The 26,390-nt window shown below is 45.9% G+C and overlaps 1 protein-coding gene and 1 long non-coding RNA gene across 3 annotated transcripts in view; one reads left to right on the top strand and one right to left on the bottom strand.

Moving 5' to 3' along the window:
• Ncald (neurocalcin delta) overlaps positions 1-26,390 on the bottom strand; it is a 401,997-nt gene that overhangs the window by 204,357 nt on the left and 171,250 nt on the right. The window lies entirely within an intron of this gene.
• LOC143269735 (uncharacterized) lies at positions 2,619-14,192 on the top strand. Its single transcript, XR_013046375.1, has 3 exons — positions 2,619-2,824; positions 13,006-13,172; positions 13,951-14,192. It is a non-coding gene; the product is annotated as an uncharacterized LOC143269735 (long non-coding RNA).

The following is a 26,390-nucleotide window of genomic DNA, read 5'->3' as shown; positions in this document are numbered from 1 at the left end:
GTAATGTGAGGTAGGGAGCAGAGGGCTGCAAGACTGGAGAATAATATAACCCAGCTAAGTGGTGATCCTGATCTAGACTAGGGTGCTGAGTCAAGATAAACACATAGGCAATGTGGAGCGATTTAGGGAGGATGTTAGGACATTCTGATGAGCTTCATGGATATAGAGATGAATAAGGACACTGAAAGCTGTTCTCATGTGAAATCTACCCATAGAAAGAGCAGACATAGTGAGCAAGAAGAAGCATCGTTAGTAAACATGACGTACAAGGACTTGAAAGTGGCTTAAGGTCCTCAAATAAAGACAATATGCATTTGGGTCAACCTCTCTGGGAACCAAGAGAGAGGCCTGGGTTGGACAGAAGTCTGGAATGCGTTAGCAGATAGATGGTGGTGTGGCTTGGATGGGAGCTGTCCCCAGAGGCTTCTGTGTGTGAACATGTGGTCCACAGCTGGCAGTGCTGTTTTGGAAGGTTCTAGAATCTTTGGGAGGTGGAGTCCTGCTGGAGAAAGTAGGTCACTAGGGGAGGGCCTTTCATAGCCCAGCTCCACTTCCTGTCTGCACTGACACCACCTGACCAGGTACCTCATACTCCCACAGCTCCTTGTCAGGTGTTGGTGGCCACAGCAACAAGCAAAGTGACTAATACAGATGGCAGTTAAAGCCACGGACACAGAGCACATGTGCAGGAGGGAAAGACCCCTGGCATGCAGTGACCCTCTGAGGAAGAAGTCTAGCAAGGCATGTCAGAAGAGGATGGCAGTGTGCATGGAGGTCACCCCAGAGCCCCGGGGGTGTGGCCAGTGCCACCCTGGGGGCAAGCTGCTGGTGGGTGCATCCTGGTTACACTAGCCAATGAGGTGGTCTTCACCAACACACTTAACTTCCTGAACCTCAGTTTCCCTCATTTTAAAGCAACAACAATAACACTACTATAACACCCACTTCAAGTCGTTCTGAGGAGATGACCAGGTAGACGCAAAGTGCCTTAGAACAGGGCCTGCCATGCCCTCCCTGCCAGGAGTTTACTTTTAAGTATATGTGATAGTAGACGAACTGCAGCATCCTTCCAGTTGCAAGGAATAGCATCCTCATCCCCAGACAGCAGAAGCTCCTAACCAAGGGCTGCTTGCACCAACCTGCCTTACATAAGCTGCTTATGCTCACAGGCACCTCCAAATCAGGCTTGCCTCTGAATGCAGCATTTACTTAGCAAACAGATCTCCACTGTCCCTTTCGTTTCCCCGACACTCCAACAAGCAAAGAGACTTGTTTCTCAGCGGAGATCAATTTACTGACATCATATGGAACCTAACGGCCAAATGGGAATTTGAACCCCAGTTTTCTGGTTGCAGTTCAGTCCCATTCTGCTCTTTCTTGGAAATGTTTATGGACCCCATCTCACCAGCACTACAAAATGTTTTGAGATGGTTTTTGCCTACCACCACCCCTGTCCTGTTTGTTGTGGTACCCCCGGTGCCACCAGAGAGGCTGTGGGTCCGGTGACGTTAGGGCATGTTTTGTACCACAACATTCCCGTCCTTCTTCCTTCCATCTGAACAATATCAAATGTCAATGGTTAATCCACCATGAACACCAAACCTCAGGTCAAAGCCTGGTGGGGGCCATGTTCTTCCTAGCACCGTTACTAATGACCTGGGAGGGGAAGAATGGAGGCCACCAGGAGAGACCACGTAGACATAGATGGATTCCTTTCATTTTACTTGGGTCTAAGAAAACCTAGCAGAGGTGTGTGTGTGTGTGTGTGTGTGTGTGTGTGTGTGTGTGTGTGTGTGTGTCTGTGTGTCTGTGTGTCTGTGTCTGTGTGTTCTAAGTTTTAAGACTCAGATTCAGATAAAATACAATACTGAATGGTCAGAACCCCAAAGAGGTAGATGGCGTCTTCAAATCTGTGTTTAGGACACAGACTGGTCCAAAAGGTTCCTCTGTAGCAATGTTGTGTTACTACAGCCCAGACTGAGAGGTGAGTCACCATGCCATCGGACACTTCATCAATGTTCTTCTACTTGGTTGTTTCTGGGCAACATGTCCAAGCAGCCACAATTAAAGCCAGAGAAGCTGATGTGGGAGAGGCCACCATGATTACGGCATCAAGAAAGAGCCACGTGGGAACGATAACAGATTGAAAGTGGGCATTTAGCCTTACTCTCCTCCCAAAGCCTACAAAAGGACAGCAAAAGGACTTTACTACAGGCAGAACCCCACAGGGACAAAGGAAAAAGAGATAACAGCAACAGAATTCTGGGTGCTGGAGAGCAGATGGGCAAATGGCAGGTGACTCAACAGACCTGAGAATGTCTGAGGTGGGGGTGGAAAGTGAAGAAGCCACAGACTTATCTCGTGTAACCTCCGCACGGCTCGGGAGCCAGGTATCCTGAGAGTCAGGGGTAGCAGTGAGGCTAAGGGAAAAGGGATGAAGGAGGGCCTTCCCGAGTCTGCTGGACCCCAGATGCCCTTTTCCCATGCAGCTACACAACCAACCAACGGCCCTGCCCTCCCAGTCCACCGCCCTGGCTCTGCCGCGGGAGTCTCACCAGTGTCCTAATCAGTGCCTTTGTGACTTATCTCTGCCTCAGAGATATTGCTGTTGCCTGGGAGACTTGCTTGGGCCCCTGGGATATGAACAGAAGTGACAGTGAGCCTAAGTTTTCAATATAAAAGACATTGTGTTCTTCCACTTCCTCATGTTGAATTTCTGCTACAGCCCGGAGAAGAAGATGCCCTGGCCACCTGCGGGCCTTGTGGAACAGACCAGATCTGAGGCCGTAGCCGGGATCCAAGCCCAGCCAAGCCCAGCTAACAGGTAGGCTCATCAGCCAGAGGCAAGCTCCTGCAGCTGTCTTCCGCCCCTGACACTCTGTGGGTATTTGTTCCCTAGCACGGTTGGCAGGGATGGAAACAGGAACCTAGAAACAGAATGCAGCTGCAATAAAAACAACACTGTGTGCTATTGACACTGGGAACAGGTGGCAGAATCCCAGATATAATGTGCTGCAATGTTATTCCTAAGCTAAAATGCGATAAGGAAGAAAATGGAATACAAAATTATACCCCATGTGTTGTGATGGCAAAATATTTGGTATAAATGTTATTGACGGTAACGTGGGAGAGTTTTAATCTGTATGCACCTAAAGCCTCGAGAAAGGAGGGCTGGAGAAAGAATAATGACAGTGTGCTGGACAGTTTCCTGTCAACTTGACACAAACTGGTCACTTGAGAGGAGGGAACCACAGTTAAGAAAATACCTCCATCAGATTAGGCAGTAGGCAAGCCTGGGGGAGGGTCCAGCCTATTGTAGGTGGGGCCATCCCTGGGCTGATGGTTCTGTAAGAAAGCAGCTGAGCAAGCCATGGGGAGCAAGCCAGTAAGCAGCACTCCTCCATGGCCTCTGCATCAGCTCCTGCCTCCGGGTTCCTGTCCTGCTTGAGTTTCTCTGGAAGAGAAAGCTGAAATAAACCTTTTCCTTCCCAAGGTGCTTTGGGCATGGTATTTCATCACAGTCATAGAAACCCTAACTAAGATACAGCAGTCTCAGGCCAAGGCAGTTAGGGGTTTACAAACAGACGAACGGGAGAGGCCATGCTCCACAGACACCTGGAAAGGGCATACCACTCTGCTCTTGGTGTGAGTCTGAGCTGTGGCTCTTCCCTCCCACCTCCTTCAGTGGCAGCTTGGACTTTTCTCAGCATAGTTTCAAGGCGTCTATGTTTGAAAGGATGCCTGGAGCCTCCAGGAACTAGAGACTATGAACACTTTATTCATATCTTATCTCTGCATTCCTTCCTGGGTCCAGCATCAACTGATGTTACTTGAATAAAAAAACAAACAAGTAAATAAATGATGGGATACAGGCACATAACTCCACGGACTTGAGTTTCCTTGACTTCAATCAACCTTGTTCCCACAATGGCTTTGTCCCAATTCTCATGTGATAGAAGCTTAGGAACTCCTGGAGTCTATTTAGCCTTAAACTGTTCCTCAAAGTCTGCCGGTGGGATTGGGGGGCTCGTACCTTCCCTTCTGAAGCCCCTCTTCTCCCTAGAGCACAGAGCCCCACGTCAGGCCATGGTACTGCTGGCAAGTGTGGCCTACGGAAGAGCAGCATTTCAAGGTTGTTTCTCGACCACGCAGAGAGCTTTATTTGGTCATCTCATCTGAAAGGAGCGAGCTATTGCCAGGACAGTATTAGACCCAAGTTCACCCCTGGAAAATGCTGGCCAGGAGCACAAGTGGGGGCTGGGAGGAAGCCCCAGACGGCTGCTCATTCTCACCCCTGATTTCTGAGGCAAGTGAGCGCATAGAGTCTTGTCCATATGAAGACTGTAATGTGAGGGACCCGGGGCTGCAGTCTGTCAAAGACACTCACAGTTCACATCTTCCTGGGCTTCTGCCTCAACCTTGAGCAGCCAAAACCCCAGCAGGCTCTTAAAACACCTCTCCTCTGCCGGGCGTGGCCCATGTTTTCTGATTCCCGCATATCCTCTCTATGCGCCCTGCCTGCTGAGCCACACTGCTTTCTCTTTCCTAGTTTCCCTGGCTACAGACACCAGGCAAACCATGCAGGCCATGGCAATTGGATACAATGCAGCCCTTGCTGCAGACAAACATCTCTAAGGCTGTGCCTGCTTCCCTTGGCTCGTCACTGAGCACAGCTCCAGAGCACACGTGACCTGACCAGGGGCTCATGCTAGGCAGGTCTCCTTAGCTTCAAGCATAAGCCTACACAGGCAAATTCAGAAGGCAAAGGGAGGGGATGGGAGACATTTGACACGAAGACTGTGACCAGACAGATTCAAGGGGGCATGGTACCAAGAAGCACTTTGAGCTGGTTCTCCCGAGGGTGGTAGAGAAGCAAAGAGCTCCTCGATCAGATTAGAATAGAGCCCTCCACGCAGCTTGCCAACTGCCTGCGTGGGCAACCACACCTGCCAGGGCTGCCTGGAGGGTGGTAGCCACAGGCTTCTTCCCTTCCTGGCCCACACCTTCCTTCCCCCCACAGTTCCCTCCTGTCTTCCTGCTTCCTTCTCCCCACAGGTTTGGAGGGGGTGTGGGTGGGTGTACATCCTGGGTACCTGGGAAGGAGCCCAGCATTCTCTTAGGAAGACTTCTGCCACCGGCCTACAGCTCGATGGCATCCCTACATACAGTGCCGCTTTAAGGACATCACACATTCACACTTAGAAGAGGTGCGCTTCGCTGCCAACCTGAGTAGATGGGACAGTGCAGACCATGTCACCTACCTCCTTCCTCTGTCACCATAAGAAGAACACCCATTTCCGGTCTGATGTGAGCCTTCATCTCGGCACCTCAGACTGCTGACACTTCCCAATTTAATGCATATTGTGGGAAGTAGGAGATTGCAACAGTCTCATTGAGATCTTTGAGATGTAAATTAAGTGACAGATGATTGCTAGTGGGACTATTATTGACGATGAAATGTCCTTCATATTCAGTTTTAGATACTTGGTATCACCTGCTATTGAAATAGGTGTTAGCTGTCCCCAGAAAGAGCAAGACACATAGTGCATCATGAGCCAATTAAATAATACAGGTGACCACCCCCAGACTGGGTGAATAACACAAAAATACCTCTCTGGCTGGGCCATGGAATATGTATAAGTCAAGTAGACGTCTCCCTGGCTCACTCATGATGTATAAAAAAATGACAGGTCCCAATAAGGATACCTCAGTCTCCATCCCGGTTCCCACCCTTAGACCTTTGAAAGACCACTAGGCAGGGCAGCACAGTGGGGTGTCTTCCTTGGACCCCTGCCACTGTCCAGAGTTCTTTCTCATGCTTCCTTCACTAATCCACATTCACTCTGCTCTCTCCTTGTGTTTCCCTTGGGTGTGAAATAACAAACACAGAACCTCTGTCTTGGATGCTTTTATTGGGTGACCATTGATGGCTCGGCACCCTAATTCCTCAAGTTAAGCTCGTCAAGAGAGGAACCCATTTGCAAAATCTCACATAAAGGAAGTAGGGCCTCGCTGAAGGAAGTTGGTCACTGGAAACCTACCTTAGAAGGTTCTAGTGTGTTGTGTTGCCAGCTCTCCCCCTCCCTCTCCTTTCCTCTCCCCCTCCATCCTTCCTTGGTGACTATGAAGTGATTTCCTCTATTGCACATTTCTGACTCCATGACATCTTGTTCAAGCACACAGGACCAAACGACCATGGACTCAACTCTCTCTAGAGTCATAAGTCCAGGGACTCCCTGCTCCCTTACATTGTTTGCCAGGATTTTGTCACAAAAACAACTAACCCAAGGATGCTGACGTCATGCTAGTTATCTTTGTGAGCATCACTGACCTTCATCTGGCACTGGGTAACCTGTAAAACAAAATGGCGGCACAACACTCACTCTGCCCTTCTCAAGATTGAGGAAAGGGGCGTCAGGATGGCTTAGCAGATCAAGATGCCTGCTGCCAAGCCTGATGACCTGACTCCCAACCCTGGGACCCACAGAGTGGAAGTAGAGAACCAACTCGCTCAAATTGTCCTCTGACCGTCACATGTACACTACAGCATGTGTGCTTCACACACACACACACACACACACACACACACACACACACACACACACACACACACAGAGAGAGAGAGAGAGAGAGAGAGAGAGAGAGAGAGAGAGAGAGAGAGAGAGAGAAGGGGGGCGATTTTTAAAAAGGTATAAAGAACTGAGGAAAATAGACAATGGTAGAGCATTGTCTATCATGCATGAGGCCCTGGTTCAGTGTCCAGCACGAGGGGGGGGGGGGAGACCAAGCAAAGCTTACCGAAGGATCAGGAAGCCCAACGTGAAGCTGTGGGGTGAAGGGTCTCCCACATAAACATTTGTGAAGAAGCAGGGCTCAGCCCTGAGCCCTGAGTACTTAGTTGAAGTACTTGGTAAGAACATGCTGTGCTCAAGGAGCTGAGAGGAGAGTGACAGGACACGGCCCTGCTTGTTCGGTGGCCCTCTGACATCTGTAGACACAGCCACCGTGTGGTCACACAGCACTGGGAGTGGCTTGTCTTTTGTGAATACCGAGTGTTTGGAATGATCACATCTGGAGGACCATGTCATGTATTTAACCTATGTCTGATTTTCTGGTCAAAACCTTCAATGGCTTCCTACTTCTCATAAATCTCAACACTGGCTCCTTTGTGCTCTCTGGAATCTGGCTCCATGTGTTCTTAAGCTGCCATTTCGCTAGTCCCCTCTCCCTGTCCTTCATTCTCAGAGTCCATTAAGGGGCAGGTAAGCCAGTCATTCAGTCTGTAAAAGGCACTTTGAAAAGGGGATGTAGACAAAAGCAGGCAAAAATCGCAATGGTCTTTTGAAAGCCTTCAGCATTCAAGGAGACAGCACCGAGTGGAGGCTGCAGGTCCACAGGACTAAAATACACCTCAGCACAGGAGGAGCCCTTCTGAGGGATGCAGAGTGCTGGTGTGGGGGAGGAGAGGAAGGAGCCTGCAAGGGGGAGGAGCTAGGAGAGGAGGCGCTCCTTTCCAGTGCAATGAGTCTCTCCTGCTTCCTCTTTGACCTTAGTGGCAGCAGCAGGGAACCCTGCTGCGCAGACTCAGTGGCCGCCAATAGGCCATTCAGTTCTCTAATTGTGTCACATGCCAAGGAGGCCGGTTCCTCTACGCTTCCTCCCCAAGAAGTAAAGTACTCCCCAAGAGTGTGGCTAAGTGGTGTGCCCCTGACAGAGCCAGGGCCAGCTTTAGGCTGCAAGCGTCTCCCCAACCTCTTCCACATTTCTAGTCAACCCCATTCTGTTCCTTTCTCAATGCATGTTGTATGGACTTAGCCTGCTTTGGAGACAACCAAAAAAGGTGAGAAAAATACCAGCAGACATGTGGCTTAAAACGAAGAAAGGAGTGGAGAGCTATTAACACAAAACTGATTTGTGCCCTCTTTTATGAAATATAGATTTTAAAAACTCTATGAACAATGTTCATGAAAGGACACAAAATACAGCTATTCCCAGAGCAACCACACATTCGGAGTTGCTGGAAGTCGCAGTCCCAGTGCTCAGAGAACACACTGAGCTCTCTCCACTGGCACCTCCCATGCTGTCCTGCCCCACTGCTCCTGTCCCTTCTGCATCCTATCTGCCTTTCAGGACCCTCCCGGGATCCATGCCACTCCAATTCCAAATGCTCTGAGTGCTGAGGACTGAGCGGTCGTCTTCAGGCATGGTACAGGTCTACAAGGCCTCCAACAGACGTCTGTCCGTAAAGGCCTCTTGTTCTTTCTCTTGGAACAAATAAAGCTTCCCAGAGCACTCTTACTGTCCTGCAGAGAAGCAGACTGCCACTGGCACCTCTAAACCAACAGACTTCACTAACTGGGAAGCATGTCTTTGTTATCGATCACTCTTTAAAAAAGTCATTTCATTCTGTGTACACGTGTGTTTGTGTGTTTGTATACATGAGCGCAGTGCCAATGGCCGCCAGAAGAGGGCTTTGGGTCCCTGGAGCTGGAAGTACATGTGGTTGTAAGCTGACTGATGGAATCAGGTCCTCTGGGAGAACAGCAATTGCTATTAACCACTCAGTCACCTGTGCTATCTAATGGGCCCCTTGCCCCACATCCAAATTTAAAATCACATGGTACCTATGGTCAGCTCCTAGGTAGCTTCTGGATGAAGGATGCCCATGGTTTGGTGAGATCAACAAACTGATTCAAGACTTGGAGCTTTGAACTACTTGGCCACAGCCTGACTCCCAGGGGAAGGAGGGAGAGGGAGACAAGAGCATCATGTGGTCAATGAATGAACCCCAAGAAAAACTTGTGCATTCAAACATTCAGTGAGTTTTCTGGTTGATGTCAAGAAGGTGGTATGCCCTGAAGACATGTACATGTCAAGTGTGGGACCCTCCCAGACATTGTCCCCTCCCATCTGCTAATGAAGACAGGCACATGTCACATGTGGGGCCCTCCCAGACATTGTCCCCTCCATCTGCTAATGAAGACATGTACATGTCACATGTGGGACCCTCCCAGACATTGCCCCCCGATCTGCTAATGAAGACATGTACATGTCACATGTGGGGCCCTCCCAGACATTGTCCCCCACCCCATGCACTCATTTGTCTGGTCCTAGCCGCTGTCCTTTCTGATTAAACTGTGATCATAAAGAATCACAGTGACAATACTGCCCTGAGTCCTTTGACTCATCCTACCAATCATCAACCCACTGGAGCAGTGCGAACTCCCTCATTGTACCCCGGTAGTGAAAAGACAAGTGTTCCAAAAATCCCAGAGCCTGGACTGATGTCTGAAACTAAGAGAGACTCCTGAAAGACTGAGCCCTTCAGAGGATGTTGACTTGTGGCATGTGATCTGTCTCTGGCAGTTAACAACAGAATTACATCTCAGCTCCCCCAAGACTCTACATGGTAGGGAAGCCAGACACAGATTCTGGTTTTTTTCACTGTGCAGAATCAGCCCAGATGGCACAAACAGTTAATAGGAGAAGCTTTGGTTAAAGAGAACCACAGTGCAGGGCAGGGCTGTGCCAAAAGAAGCACCCCGCCCAGATGCAGGAGTGGACCTGGACCTCAATCAACTGTACTTACAGCCATCAGGAAGGTGACGTGGACATCCCAGATGTCAATAAATTATTCCTGATAAAGACAGTGGAAGACGACAGAACATTGTTGAGACCAGAATATTTTCTACATTGGAAATCCTTAGGTGATCAACCCTGTGCACTTGCCCAGGTGGGTCAGGTCACATGACAACTACAAGTAATCCAAACAGTCCTTCCTCATCTCCCCTGGTCTCCCGGTCCTTGGCCTTTCTATTCCTTCTCAACTTACTCCACTGCCCTCCCCCCCCGCCCCCCCCCCCCCGCCGTGTGTGTGTGTGTGTGTGTGTGTGTGTGTGTGTGTGTGTGTGTGTGTTGTTGTTGTTCTGCAACAGGAATAGTGATTATGTTTGAGGAGAAAGAAGAAAAGGGAAAAGAGTAGAGGAGGAAGAGAAGGAGAAGAAGGAGGAGGAGGAGGAGGAGGAAGAGAAGTAGGATAATCGGTTCAGAATTCTTTTTTTGCCAAGTGCCTTTAATCTTAGCACTTGGGAGGCAGAGGCAGGTAGATCTCTGTGAGTTCGGGGTCAGCTGTTCTACAGAGCTAACTTCAGGACAGCCAAGGTTACAAAGAGAAACCATGTTTCCAAAAACAAAAAAGAAACAAACAAAGAATTCTCCTCCCGAAGTGTCTGGACAGGCCTCGCAGAGAGATCTGTGAGCAGGCAAATGGACCTTGCTTCCATTCACAACAGCATAGCTGACGTGGGAGGCTAACCTTGTGCTGAAGGTAATAAAAATGCAAAAGCATCGTCATCACCATCGATTTCATACTGATAGCCTCCTGCAGGCCATGCGTGGATTTAGAATTGTAATCACTTTATAAGTGATTAGTCAAGGAATGCTCACCCTTGCTAGTGAGAAATGGAGTTGGGCTGAGGAGTCTTGTCCCTACAATAGTTTATCTGGCTTTCCCCGAGTTCTTGGTCCTTTCTGCTCCTCAGTTCTTCATGTAACTAGCGCTCAGACACACACTCAAAATCCCATAAACATCTGGGAAGGAGCTCGAAACTCAGAGATTTTCATCTAACCGTCAGCTCCCACCTTCAGATCACTGCTGTCTTTTGCCAAGTGGACATTAGCAGAAGCCATGAGGTTCCTGAGAGGAAAGAAAAACCACGAGGAAAAGATCTCCTGAAAGACCCTTTCGTCATTGATTAAATGCCAGGTTAGGGATGGGCTATAAAGGCCCTAGGTCTGGTTTTATCTTTTTAATGGATAAGAAGATACAGGCCTTGAGGAAGCCTTCCATAGTGTCCCAAAATATCTCCTCTGAGGACAGGGCCTCACCAGAAAGTACAGACTTCCCACGGGTGTGCTCAGAGGCCACAGGAAAAGGGAAATAGAAGCGCAGGAGCTAACCCATGTGGGAGAGAAGAGTCACCGGTCATTATAACCACAGAGCTGAGCCTTCCAGGGCCCCAAGCTGGACTTGCACTCGCCAGTTCATTCAGCCAGTTAGTGAGTCCAGGGCTCTTGGGGGCGCAAGGCCAGGAAGCCTCAAAAATGCAAGCTTCCCAAGGCTTCCCTTAGAATGCAAGCCCGTGCTTCAGAGACAAAGCGACGCGTGAGACAGTTTCAGCTCAGTTGACTATGGTAGTGGATGGAGAAATGGTCAGAAATGCAGTAGCAGGACCCAGCTTAATGATCCAAAATATCACTTGTTAAAAATGCAGCCACAGAAGGTATCGGGGTGAGTCACACAGATTACATCTGGACTGATAGAAATCGATACTTTTGATCTTAGGAAATAATACACATTCAGTTACTCCAGAATAAAGGGTGTTTGTCCCCAACTTGATTCTCAAATAGTTTATGAGAAAGAGTGATAAATAAACCAAATATGATATAAGATAAAAACCAAATAAGCAAACCAAAATATGAGTTTCCAAGGCTCTAGGTAAAAACAATTAGAATAATGTTTTGTGCCCTTCCTGAATGTTTTCTATAAGTTTGAAATTATAGAGATTTTTGAGTTTTCCTAATGCCTCACAATCTAGGTAATAAACAGACATATTAAAGGAACATCATCCACTCCCAAAGGACTCGGTTTGGCCAGCACCATGCCTGAATCACATAGGGAAATGTCAGGCTGGTTGCATGCCAGGCTTGGAAATGTAACAGACTCACAATGAGGCCAATGTCTGTGTTTAAATGAATCAGTTCAAACCAGTTTCTCTTAAGTGTCTATCCAAACACAGCCAGCAGGGCTACCTAATAAGAGTGAGACACTCCAAGCCGCAGCAATTGCTGACCTTCAAGTGTCCCTAAGCCACAAACACAGCTGATGATACACAACAAAAACAAGTTCCTGGAAATTGTACAGCACAATAGCTCTATTCATGTACACACACACACACACACACACACACACACATATGTACATTATGTATATATGTGTATATATATTATGATGGAAAGAGGAAGGGTAGAATGGGATGAGGCAGGGAGGAGGAGAGGAAGAGAGATGGGGGATAGAGTGGGGGAAGAGGGCTGGGGAGAAAGAGAGAAGTTAAGATTTCAACTTAACGGTTACCTGTACGTCAGTGGAGAAACCACAGATAATACTTCAGTTCTGTAGTCTCCTGTTAAAATGGACCTCAGAGGCCCGAGCCAGGTAAAGACTGAGAGCAGAGCACAGTGCAAGGCTGGTGACCCTTGGCCCACACCATGTGCACAGCTGGACGGATACAATTGTGATGTACCACCTACACTTGACTTTCATTCTCGAAATGCACTTTACCCAATCACTGTGTTTCAACTTGATAAAACGCAGAGGTGCTGAGCAGGGAACAGGCTCTAGACAAGCCGGAGTCGAATAAGCCAAAGGAAATAAGTGAAAACAAGAAAGGTTTCTTCTGCAAAGGACCTTAAAGACAGAAACATTACTGTCACCTATAGGGATTTATGAATGCATTTTTGGTATTTGCATTGAGAGGATTCTAGCCCTAGCATATGATAAATTCTAATTAGACCAACAAGGAAAAGGGCTTTTAAAAAGGAACAAAGCAATTAAATACGGGCACTCTATTTAGAAACAGTAATGTTAGCATAACAAGGAGCTTGAAAAAGAGAAGGGAAAATAAATATTAAACAGATGGGTGGTCAAATGTTGTTGTTGTTTTTCTTTTTAAGCACAAAGCCTTAATCGAAAGCCAAACAGAGATAAAGATAAACAGCAAGTTGCCCTCCGCAGCCAAAGAGCATAATACCCAGGAAATTAAATGAAATCAGTCTAAAATACTGATTGCAATTCATATGAACTTGGAGTCCTGATGCCAAATGAAACATTAAAGCCTGTCTGCTATTTTTAGGGCTTTGTATCTTGGTGGATGTGTAATGAATCAGGATGTGTCTTGGCAAACTCACCGGCAGACTGAAAGATTTTTGTTTTCTTACCAAAAATAGTTGGAGTCTCCTAAACCGTGGTGGGAGCACAGAGTGACTGGATTACTTGAGGAATCTGACCCAGTCACTGACTCCTGGAGGTGGCAGGTCAGGTGCCCCAGGCCAAGGCCTGACACCTGGTCTATTTGAGGAAGAGCCTCCAAAACCCCAGGAGCGTCAGTGAGAAGGTGAGCTAGCACTTTGATTTACAATTTAGGAGGCATGTCACACAGGAATCCAGGAAGTTTCAGAACTGAGGTATCGCCAGGTCACTGGTGTAAAGATTTCAGCCTGGGCAATTGGGTGAGTCCCTCTCAGCACCATTATACACATTCTGTCTCTGGAAAAGTCTCTCTCCTTCCATGGGACCTCAGCATGACCAAAACCACCGACTTCAGTGTCAGAACATCTGAAGCCAGTGGTGTGACCCCACCCAGTATCCATCACCACGCTGAGCCTCAGGTTTCTCACCCTGAAAAGGGCGAGGTAGACCTAGGATCTCTGAGGTTCTTCTTATTCCCCAAAATGGGATTTCCAATGACCAATTCTGGATTCCAAACCCTGAGAAACTCTACCCTGGCTGTTGCCAATGTGGGGGTTGGGCATGACAATCAGAATACTTTAATTTGGTGGCATCTTGCAATTTTATCAGGCTGACCAAAGATGGCCCAGCATTCCAGTAGCTGTTACTCTAGTGTGTAGTCCTATCCAGGTAATCTCACAGTGCTTCTGGAATAGTCTTTCATAGCATAATGGATCATATATAAACTAGGCCCGGTGAACACCCTTGAGCACAGAGATCATCCCGAGAAGGCCAGCTGTGCTACTATAGGAATATAGTAGAATATATATATATCTGTGTGTGTGTGTGTGTGTGTGTGTGTGTGTGTGTGTGTAAACATGCCACCCGATGACATCAGTGTCCGTCTGTGGACACTTTGTGATAAGGAACACCTCTTCTCCGAGGGCTCTGCATGATGATCTCTCCAAAGTGAGTTAATGAGCATCTGGAAGAAGAGGAAACAGCCAAAAAGAGGGTAAATGACCAGGATTCAAACCCAGATAATCCGTCTTCAGAGCCCTCAAGCTTCTCCTGACACGGCTTTATTATAAATACAACTGTGCATACTATGAGGGACACTAATTGCTTAACCTTATAACCCATTTTTATTAATTATTTGTGTGTGTGTGTGTGTGTGTGTGTGTGTGTGTGTGTGTGTGAATGTGCACGTGTGTGGGTGTTGTGTGCACAGACATATGTGCATGAAGAGGTCAGAGGGCAACCTCAGGTGTCGTTCCTCGGGCACCATCCTCCATGTATTTTGTTTTGTTTTGTTTTGTGTTTTTTGAGACAGGGACTCTCATGGGCCTGGAGTTGACTAAGTAGACTAGGCTGGCCGGCCGGCCAGCCCCAGGAACCCATATTTCTGCCTCCCTAGCACTGGGATTGTGAATAAATGCCACCATGTCCCCTTTATTTACATAGGCTCTGGGAATACAAACTCCTGTCCCCTTCCCTGAGTGAACTACCTATTTCCCAGTCCTGCTTTGATTTAATTCTTAAATACTTTATCTGGAAACAATCACATACGTCTATGGAAACTGCAGAAGCAAAATATTTGAGCCCTTTGAAAACAAGTACTGGTGTGAAATATCACCCATGAATGTCCTGTGTCTTTACCTTACAGCCACCACAGGGCCATCGCCATCCCGAGAGTCGTGGGTTGTGAGCTACATCTCTCTGCCGGGCTGTGTAGCCTCCTCCAACCTGCTGATCTTTCCTCAACTTCTAAGGCCTTGGTGTTTTTTTTTTTTTTAAATTATAGCCGGTTTATTTTAAAGAATGGACCTCAGTTAGAGCTTTCCTGGTGTATTCTCACAATTTAACTCAGGGTAGGCATCTTTGACAGGAAGATCACAGTTATAGTACCGTGTTTTTCTTCTTACCCTGAGCAGGTGGCACATAATTTTGATTTATTTTATTACTAGTATTGTTGGCTAGAAAAAACTGACAGACACAAAAGTATAAATTGCTCATTTTTCTTTTGTGATTTGTTGGTATTTCGCAAGAGGGTATTTTAAAACTGTGTAAATATCCCACTCCTGAGGAAACTTCCAAGTTCTATATTTGGTAACCGTTAAATTCATTTATGCTAATATGAACTCAAATTTCTTTTTTGATCCACTGAACTAAATGTATCATTTTTAATGTTCAAGTTACCCCAGATGTGACCTGTGGGAGGCCTTTTCCTCAGGCTTCGGTGTCCTTGGCCAGGCTGCCACCATCCTCTGAATCTAACTTTTTGGTTTAACATATGTTCCAGACCCGTCCTGCCCTTGCCTGTCCTAACTCTGACACCGCTCGCTTCTCCAAGGAGCCTCAGGCTGTCCGGCGGAAGGCCGTACTTAGGAGTCCACATGTGGTTCTAGGTGTGCTCATAGCTGCTGGCCACTGTGGCTGCTGCCCGTCTCCATGCTGGACAGCCCTCCTCGGCACACCTCTCAGACTTCTGGATGTAAAGTTCCTCATTTCCACGTGAGCTCTAACGACCTGCTCAGAGCGTCCCTCCCCATTCCCACAACACCTGCCCCCCCCCAAACACTACTGAATACCCACCTTGTCCAGCCCTTCCTAACAGCGTCTGTGTAGAAGGACAGGGGACTTCGCATGCTTATAGGTTGCTTCCCTTTTTAGTTCACTCAGGCTCAGGAAAGAACACGGAGGAGCTCCTCCATTAGTCACTTGTATTTCCACACATTCCCACCAAATCATATCACTGTCCACTGCCCATCTTGGACATCAGCCTGACCAGGGTCCCAAAGTGTGGTGACTCTGGTTAGAGCCAAGGCTGGAGAAGCAGCTGCCAGAAGAATTCTAAACATTAGCATCTCTACAGGGAGACGGGAAACCCCTTCCATCCCCTCAGAGCAGAATGCGGGGACATACACACCCCGTCCCATTTCTCAGTGGGGAAGGAAGCAAACCTCTCATTAGAAATGACTTATCACACTGGTACTACTATTCCACATGGAGGAGTAGTGTGGGTGGAGGTGTCAGAGAAGGTGGGACATGGAGCATGTGGAGTCTGGAGTTGCTCAAACTACAGCTGATGCCAGCTGATGCCACCTGCATCACACCACAGGGTATGACTGAGGGAAAAGTCACAGAACCTGTGTGTGCCTTCACCTCTCACTGGTGAAACAAGGAACCACAACAATAACGGCAAACAGGATCACCTCACTGTCCTGTTAACAACCCCACCGCTCTTGTGTTCCCCCTGGAGTCCTGTCTCCCAGACCTGTCTTGAATGTTCCCCTGGGATTTACATTTGCAGTCCCTCAGCCTGAAGGACCACTATTGCCATGCATGTCTCCTCCCAAATGTCACTGCTTCAATTTAAAACCATCCCTTTCCGCCTCATCCTCTCTCCTCCTCCAGGCCAAAACCCCTCTCATTACTGAAAGTGTGAGGCAGACGTGGGTACTCCTAGCACTTGGGAGGCAGAGAGGATCATGAGTTAAAACCCAGCCTAGGCTATACAGAAAGCTCTCGTCTCTGAAAAGAAGAAATGATGTTTGTATTGGTTGGCTTATGAAGACACTGTCCCTATGAGAATATGAGACTGCGAACACAGGAACTAGCCATGGCCCAGTACCTGGCACAATGGCTGGCACTTAGTAGGTGTGTAAGATACACATGATATAGATGATCAAGTGCAGGTAGCTATTTTATGTAATTCTGTGAGGATGAAATGAAAGAAGTGAAATATTAAGTCAACAGCAGCTGCTATAATTAATAAAAGTCACCAGGAGCCCGAGGTCTTGTCTTGTTCTCTCTAGACACCAGGGTGACCGCAGGCAACCCAGACAGTCCTCTAACCTGCGCTGTTCTCATCTACAAACTTTATAATGTGGGGAATGGGGTTGTCAGGGGTTTTCCTGGATAAAAGTTCATTGTTTTGCCTATTTCAGGGTCAAAGTGTTCTGCCCCATCCAATGATAGATTCATTCTTGCCTGGTAAAAGCGGCTGCTCCAGCAGCTTTCAGAAAGCCTAACTGTTGTACTTCTTAGGGTTCCTGGGATCCACTTTCAACCTATCCATTTGGTCAAGCTTACAAAGAGGTTTCCAGGCCACTCTGCACAATCCTTGAATTATCTACCGTATATCCCCTCTCCCTACCTAATTTCTAGACACAAAACAAGTGAAATTTAGCCTAAAAGCCTTTTGCTCCAGGCCATAATGAAAAGTTTATCAAAACAGAGTTGAGAGAGATTTGAGGAAGTGTTGCTAGAGTTTTCCTGCCTGGCCCACACAGTCAGGACAAATCTCTCTCACCCGCCAGTCCCACAGCCGCTCAGACCCAACCAAGTAAACACAGAGACTTATATTGCTTACAAACTGTATGGCCGTGGCAGGCTTCTTGCTAACTGTTCTTATAGCTTAAAGTAATCCATTTCTATAAATCTATACCTTGCCACGTGGCTCGTGGCATACTGGCGTCTTCACATGCTGCTTGTCCTGGCAGCGGCTGGCAGTGACTCCTCCCTTCCTGTTCTTTCTTTTTCTCCTCTCTGTTAGTCCCACCTATACTTCCTGCCTAGCCACTGGCCAATCAGTGTTTTATTTATTGACCAATCAGAGCAACACATTTGCCATACAGAACATCCCACAGCAAGGAAGAACAGTTAAATTGGCATTTCACACGGTGGTGCTGCACACCTTTAATCCCAGCACTCAGGAGGCAGACCCAGGAGGATCTCTGTGAGTTCGAGGCCAGCCTGATCTACAGAGTGATATCCAAGACAAGCACCAAAACTACACAGAGAAACCCTGCCTCGAAAAACCAAGAAAAGAAAAGAAAAATGAAAAAAGAAAATCAGCATTTCACTCAGATATATTTAATGATACTCCTAGATCTGAGATAGAAATCTATAATGCTAGAAGCATCAGCTCATCTCTTAAAAGAAAGTTCCTGAAATATTGTTTAAGGAGAACTTTAAACTGTCCGCCCCCCCCCCCCCGCGCCCCCCAAAAAAGTTCCAACATGTACAGCCTTCCCAAAGCCCCAAGAAAACCCCTCCAAGGACAACAAACTGAGGGATCCTCTTAGAAAAAGGATTCCTAGGCAACAAAATAAAAAATAAAAAAAGCAACATGGGGCTGGAGAGATGACTCAGCCGTTGGTTGAGTTCCCAGCACCCACACGATGGCTCACAACCATCCCTAACTCCAGTTCCAGAAGATCTGATGTCCTCTTCCAGACACATAAAACAAAAACAAATCCTTACAAATAGACTTTTAAAAACAAGACAGTGTGTCAGGTAGACAGAGCTGTGTCAAGGAAGTCTGTCAAGCCCAGTTCATTTGTTCACCTTGGTGGTCTGACAGGGTTCAAGTTCCACGGGCGACAGAAACAGATACAAGAGGAGGAAAAGGCCCAGCCGCTGCCCACGCCAAACTTCTCTCCCATGTGCAGTGTCTGAGTTTCCCCTCGTTTGACCGGGAGACTAAAGTCCTCACTAAGGTAACGCCAACAGCCCTTCACCCCTGTGGGTTAACTTAACGAATGCCCAGCGCTCCTTCTCCCAGATTCAAGTGGAAGAGGTGGAGGTTTAACTGACAGTGTTTGGAGGGCTCAGAGTCTGCATCGAGGGGCCCCACTTATTTTAATGCTGGACTCCAAAGCCACCATGAAACAGAGCAGAGGATCCAGTAAGAAGTGTGGTCCCGGGCCAACTCGGGAAGGGGTGTACATCGTCCTTCACTGGCCACAGCTCATGGCAGGCCACAGCTGACAGCAAAACCAAACAATGTGTTCTGCGTGACAGTGCCAGGAGGAAGCGTGTGTGGGGAGCAGCCAGCAACCTCTGCCACCAAGGGCCATAGTTAGACATCAAAGCCTTTGTCTAAATGACTGGATGTTTATAAAAATCCCAAGTGCCCGTAGGGACAGTCAACTGTGACCTGACGATAGAAGGTGACCAGTGTCCCGCAGCGCGGATGGCAACACGTTCTTCAATGTCTGTAAAAGGTAGAAAACACTTAGGCAGACAATGGGGTGCGTGTGCAAGACTGCTTCCAGAAGTCTTCCCGAGGAGTGTGTTAGGAAAGCCGAGTGCATACAGAGAGCACAGCAGGCCAGCAGGGAAAACACTTCTGGGATTTCTGTTGCCTGAACCACTGGTTGAAAAATAGCAAGGCCGTGCTATTTAATTCTCACAATATTACCTGTATATTTGTTATTTAATAAAATGAAGTGTAACAAAAAGGATACATTGATAAATTTGACTTAGGAAAGTAAAAACATTTTATGTTACTAGGTAGCCTAAAAATGGGGAAAACAGAATTATTATGAATAGGTAATTGCCTAGAATACAAATAAATACACTTGCAAATCATGAAATAATAAAAAAGTACTCTAGTGAGAAAAAATAACACAATATAAAATAGCAGTGTAATAAAATAGATTGACTCAATAGCGGTGAAATTAAAAAAACAAAACAAAACAAAAAACACCACAGCCCCCAGAGCCCAGGTGGATGCTCAGATGGTACAAATGTTTGCCTCCAAGCCTGATGACCCCAGCTTGATCCCTGGTATCCACATGGTGGAGGTTGAGAACCAACTCCTATAAGTTATTCTCTCACCTTCATACTCACACTGTGACACACACACACACACACACACACACACACACACACAAATGAAATGTAAAAATCAACTTTTAGGAATTAAGACGTGAAGCAACAGTGAAAGTCACATGCTTCTTACTGATAAGCAGCAAACCTTTCCAAAAATGTTTCCATGTCAATGAAAACGGAACAAACTTGGCACTCTCATCTAGAAGCATGAAGAAGCTCAACTTGCTTCCAGCTCCAGAGTGTGCCTTGAAGGAAAATAACCAGAGAGGCTCACAGAGATTCCCACCCAGAGAGGTTCATGGGGAGCATTGTTTTAAATGTGGAGATATGCTGTGGGGTAGTCTGTATGTTAAATTGCTCTGATTGGTCAATAAATAAAACACTGATTGGCCAGTGGCTAGGCAGGAAGTATAGGTAGGACTAACAGAGAGGAGAATGGAGGGAACAAGAAGGCGGAGAGAGAGACTGCCACCCGCTGCCATGACAAGCAACATGTGAAGATGCCGGTAAGCCATGAGCCATGTGGCAAAGTATAGATTTATGGAAATGGATTAATTTAAGCTATAAGAACAGTTAGCAAGAAGCCTGCCACGGCCATACAGTTTGTAAGCAATATAAGTCTCTGTGTTTACTTGGTTGGGTCTGAGCGGCTGTGGGACTGGCGGGTGAGAGAGATTTGTCCTGGCTGTGGGCCAGGCAGGAAAACTCTAGCTACAGAGATAATAATAGCCAAAGTGTCTAAAGATTGTTGAGATGAATCATGATACATTTTGTAAGACAATTTCACCCTCCCTTTACATTTGTACTTTTGAAAATGGAGTAACATGAATTGATGCTAAGTAGGGAGACAAATTAGACACAAAATTGCACAGATCTCGTGACCCTTCTTTTATGAAATAGTGTATATGACAACAGACATGATAACATGTGCTTGGAGAGTTTCATAGAGAGGAACGCAGGAGTAAGAAATGCTGAATACTGTCAGCACAAATGAACGCAAGCTCTTACCTAGCTGTTGGCAGTAACGGTTTACCCTGGCTTTAAAACTGTAGTGATAGGCAAATGTCCATGTTTAAAACCATAACAGAAGTTAATAAAGAAATATATTGAATTTCTATTTTCCTATACCACCAAAAAGGTGGTAGGAACAAGAATTTTATTATTTAAATGTAAAGCACCCTTCACAGGCTCACCGAACGGTATCCATACAGCAGTGCTATTGTGGGGGATGCTGTGAACATGAGGAAGTCACTGCATGTGTGTCTGACCTTGGTCTCCCTGCCACTCCACTTCGGCTGTCCTGGGTGAACAGCTCTCCTCTACCACGTGCTTCTCACCATGGGGATGCTACCTCACCACAGCTGGGGATGGAAAACTGGAGTGATGAACCACAATCCATCTCTCCTTTCTTCTTTAAGTTGTTTCCCTCAGGCAAGATGCAACAAAGCACAGAGCAAGGGACAGAAAGGAATTTTAAAACTATTTTAAAATACAATTTAAATGAATTTTTGTTGTTTTTAGTTGTGTGTATGTGGGGGTGGGTTTGGACACATGGAGTTCAGAAGAGTGTGGGGATCCCCTGCGCTGGAGTTACAGGCAGCTGTGAATAGCCTGACATGGGTGCTGGCTGCAGAACTCAGGTCCTGTGCAGGAGGAACACCTGCTCTTAACAACTGGGCCATCTCTCCAGCCCCTCAAAGAAACTGTTAAAATTCAAGACTTACTAGGGGACACTTGAATACCTCACCACATTCTGAGTTAAAAGTAACATGACTCCAAGATTTCTTCCTCTCTGGGTGAGGCTGTCTCTTCCTGGTGACCCTTGTCTGAGTAGAATAATCTCAAGGATGCTTGCTCAGTTCCAATAGCTCTAGATGCAGTGTTGTAGGGCATGTGATCACACTGTGAACCTTGAGTTTGCATTTGCATTAATTAAATAAAATCAACTAGTTGACAGAAAGTAATCATAGAGTGTCAGAGGGAGTCTGGAAGACAGATAGATGCACAGGAAGTAGTAGGGAGGGACCTTGAATGTGGCAGTCCTCTTTGGCTTGGGGCAGCAGGAGAGACACTATCAAAGAGGGAAGACCATCCAGTTGTGCCTCAGCCTCTCTGAGCTAGCAGGTTTTCACCCCAGCCTCTGACTCCCGAGTCTTTATTAGTAAATACAACTATAGAGATTTAGTTAAAAACCACATTTGGGGGCAGCATCAGGAGGTGGATCTCAGGCAGGAGGCTACGGCCTGAGAAGCTGCAGTTACTGGCTGAACCAGCAGTTCAGATGCAGCCACAGTGCCGGTGATAAAACAATGATGTAGTCACTGCTGTCTTGCTAAGGGAGGGGGGAAGTTGGTTGGACCCTTCAGTGGTGCTTCCAAAGGCAGAATCTAGAACTTTGGTGCCGGAGCTTACTAACTAGTAGGTGTCCCAAAACGCTAGGGCCAAAGAACTCATGGCATAGATCAGAGCATTGGCTGCTATCCTGTCAGAGGCAGCAGAGGGCAGGGGTTGCTCTCTCCCAGGCTCACTTCCCTGGACTCCCCACTCCAAACAGCCCTGTGTTTCTAGCACTTGAGCTACTTGTTGTAATAGCCATTGCGACACATACACACAGAGACATACACGTGAGCACACACACACAGGCACATACAAACACACAAGTGCACACACATACACACAGAGATGTACAAGTGTACACACAGAGACACACAAGTGTACACACAGAGACACACAAGTGTACACACAGAGACACACAAGTGTACACACAGACACACACAAGTGTATACACAGACACACACATAGATACACACAGACACACAATGTACACACACAGATACACACAGACAAAATTGCACACTTACAGATACATACACAGACACACACATGCATACACACACACACACACACACACACACACACACACACACAGAGACATGCACAAACACACACAAGCTGGAGCCCTGGGTAGAGGAGGGTTAAGCAGAGTGGATGCATCATCTGCAGTCTCCTCTGTGACAACTCGTATGAAGCATGGATGCCATGTCACCAGCCAGAACAAGTTAGAGCCCAAGGAGAAATATGATACGGAGGTTCATCCTATAAGAAGGCTTATGCATATCCATGCATCATTTTGCCCATCAATTCTTAGGTTCTGTATAAGTGTGTGGAGTTTCCTCCTCTACCCTCCAAACTCCATCAAATTCTTCACACTCTTTTCCAATTAAAAAGAAGAAATTGGGGACTGGAGAGATGGCTCAGCATTTAAGATGACTTGCTTCACAATCACAAGGACCCATGCTTTGATTCCAGCACTCACCTAAAGTCCTGGCTTCTCCACAAACACCCATAAGCTTGGCTCAAGGAGAACAGAGACAGGAGGATTGCTGGGGCTTGGTGGCTTTAAGGAGACCCAGGATGAAAGAGAGATGCAGCTGCTGTGGGATAATCCTTCTGTACACTGTGAATATGCATTACTCTCATTGGTTAATAATAAAGCAAGGCAGGACAAGGTTAGGTGGGACAGTGAAACTGAGAACTGGGATATGAAGAAGGGTGGAGTTGAGAGAGATCCAAGGACCACTCAACAAGCAAGATGCCAGAGGACCAGTAAAGCCACAGGCCATGTGGCAATCCATAGATTAATAGAAATGGGTTAATTGAAATGTGAGAGCTAGTTAATAATAAGCCTGAGCTATTGTCCAAGCATTTTGTAATTAATATAAGCTTTTGTGTTTTTGTTTGGGACCAGGTGATTGGGACAGGAAAACTCCACCACTGATTACAGATGGTGTTTCAACATGGGGCCGGAATTTCTACATAAGACCTAACAAAGCTTTAAAAATGGTTCTAGAACACAAAAACAAGAGTCCAAAACAACTTCATAGTTCATGTCTCTCTTGCAGGCCACATACAGAGATGCGTCCCCTGGCCACAGCATGTAGGCTTGAGCTGCAGCATGGCAGATTCCCGCAGTCTCAACAGGCCGTGGTACAGAGAGGTGTCTCCCAGCTGTGCTCTGTGTGGTGGAGTTAGGGTTCTTGCTCATACAGACAAAAAGGGTTAGAGACACACAGTGAAGACAGACTCAGACAAAGGCCTCTGAACGGGTCACAGTGTGTTTGAAAAATATACACACGCTTCGGAGAGAGAAGAAAAAGGGTTGAAATAGTCATGAATTTAAAAAAATGATTTAAAAAAATAATAAAGTCCTTAAAAAAGGGAATAGAATAATAAAAAGTTATAATAAGTCACATAAAGATGGAAAAAACACAGAGAGTCTGGATTCTATATTTTATTGTGTTGTCTTTGATTTTTTTTTTTTACTGTTAATGGGTGAATGGTAACTGCTGAGAGACATTTGATTGTGAAATCTACTAAAGTATATCAATTTCAAATATTTTAAAAATATCTTGACTCCAAAACTTAAGACAAAAGGTACGTTGCTTAGGGAGAGAGGTTGTGTTTTTGTTTCTGCAAGAAATGAGAGGCTATGGATTCTGGGCTAAGGAAAATTCAGGTTTGATTGGAGAAGACCCCCTGAAATGCTGACCAAAGACATGGGAAAATAAACCTAAAGTAACTACAAGACACGTGGCATAAATTTTACCTGCTCAAACAAAACAAAAGAATTATCTTTGACTGGCTTGTGTACAACACACAGTTTATATCTGTATTAATGCAGAGATGTATGTTACCTTTTAAAAATTATGTATTTTCAGAACAAGGGGACCAGACACCAATAAAAATGGCCCAGATCATCAAACATCCAAAATAGCTTCCAGGCTGCTGACTGAGATAATACAACCTCATAGAATACTCCAGCTAAGACTTAACAATTATCCTGATTTTCTCAGAGTCTCTCAAAGATTACCAATGCCCACCAATCAGCAGGAAGTAGTCTAGAAAACTATGCCCACATTCCCAGAATACTGGTTATAAATGCTTGTTTTCATTTAAGGAGGGTTGGTTACAAATATTTATTAGTCACAGTCAATCTCTTTTTAAAAGAAGAAGGGGGATATGATATGGAAATGATGGGGGGGAAAGGTAGATTATTGAGATGGGAAAAAGGGAAAAAGATTATTGAATCTACTTTAACCCCAAAAAAACAACTGTTAATCATAAAATATTTTACATTGATATGGATTTTAGTTTATTGATACAAATTGAAAGTTAATTTTGTTATACTGTATGCATAGTTCTACTCTTGTTTAAGGTATTATATTTATGCAGCTCAATTAAAAGTGCAGTGTAGAATTAAGAAATACAGATTAATAGTCCTCTATAATAGTTAAACTTATAATCATGTTGATTAAATTTTCTAGGTATACAAAGATATATTTCAGATAGATAGGTAATCTTCAAATACTTCAGAGACCTACAGAACATAGCATTTAAAATGTTTTAATAACTTAGACTTTTAATGACAGTGAGACACATCTGCTCCTGACAGCACATACTCTAGAGAAGAGGATGGGCATTGAAGAAACCCCATATGGAGTTTGTTTCCTTATGGCAAAAGCTAGCCATGAAGACAAAGAAACTGCTCTTGCCTCAATTGCTGAAAGTTACTGTCCAGACTAAACCAGCAGGACACAAAAAAGGTGACTGCTGAACTTTGCCAAGACAAGGTAGGACAGTCCTCAGAATTCCCTGCTTCACAGAACAACCTGTCAGATATGCTAGGCCTGTAGGCAAAGATGGATGCCCCAATGTTATAGAGAAACTTTGGGTGACTGTCCAGACAGCCTGATATCCCTGTTATTAGGTAACATTTCATCCTTTTGGTGTCTTTGATGGAGTTGAAGACTAGATAGTCATAGTTATAATTTTTCTTAGTTATGATGAAAGGGTAAATTAGATAAAAAACTTGGGACTCTCCAAAATAGGATGGATAATTGAGTGTTTTCTCTGATTTTGTCAAATACAAATAGATTGGATATTATAACTATAATTCTAGCCTGATAATTGTTTTGTTGTATGTAATTTTACTATTAAAGTTAAAAACCTTCATTTTTGATTAGATAGAAAGGGGGAAGTATTGTAAGATAATCCTTCTGTATGCTGTAAATATACATGGCTCTCATTGGTTAATAACAGCTGGTTGGCCTATAGCAAGGCAGGATAAAGTTAGGCAGGACAATCAAACTGAGGATAAAGAAGGGTGGAGTCTAGAGAGATGCCAGGACCACCCAACAAGCAAGATGCCAGAGGACCAGTAAAGCCACAGGCCATGTGGCAATCCATAGATTAATAGAAATGGGTTAATTTAAATGTAAGAGCTACTTAGTAATAAGCCTGAGCTATTGGCCAAGCATTTTGTAATTAATATAAGCTTTTGTGTTTATTTGGGACTGGGCGGTAGGGACAGGAAAACTGCCTCCGATTACATGTGGCCTCAAAAGAATGAGTGGCAAGTGATGGAGAGGGATGCTGGTGTCGGCCTTTGCATGCAGAAATAGATGTGCATGCACACACACACACACACACACACACACACACACACACGTAAAAACTTTTAAAATGAAGGTGCGGCCCAATGAAGTGTGTGTTCTCTATATTGTGCTCTTTAAACCCTATCAATAGATTATTTCCTTTCCAGATAAAGTCTCAGCAAGGGCCCAACACATACACTAGTTAAACAGATGGACATGCTCACAAGCTAGAGAAGCCCCTGGCCCTGCAGAAGACAGCTGTTAGCAAAGCACATGGTACATGCTTCTGCAGACCAGGCTGCTGCAGAGCCTAATCTGGATGTCTCCTG

This window comes from Peromyscus maniculatus, chromosome 20 (genome assembly GCF_049852395.1).
Source record: "Peromyscus maniculatus bairdii isolate BWxNUB_F1_BW_parent chromosome 20, HU_Pman_BW_mat_3.1, whole genome shotgun sequence".
Classification (NCBI taxonomy): domain Eukaryota; kingdom Metazoa; phylum Chordata; class Mammalia; order Rodentia; family Cricetidae; genus Peromyscus; species Peromyscus maniculatus.
This window is presented reverse-complemented; position numbering and strand designations above follow the sequence as displayed.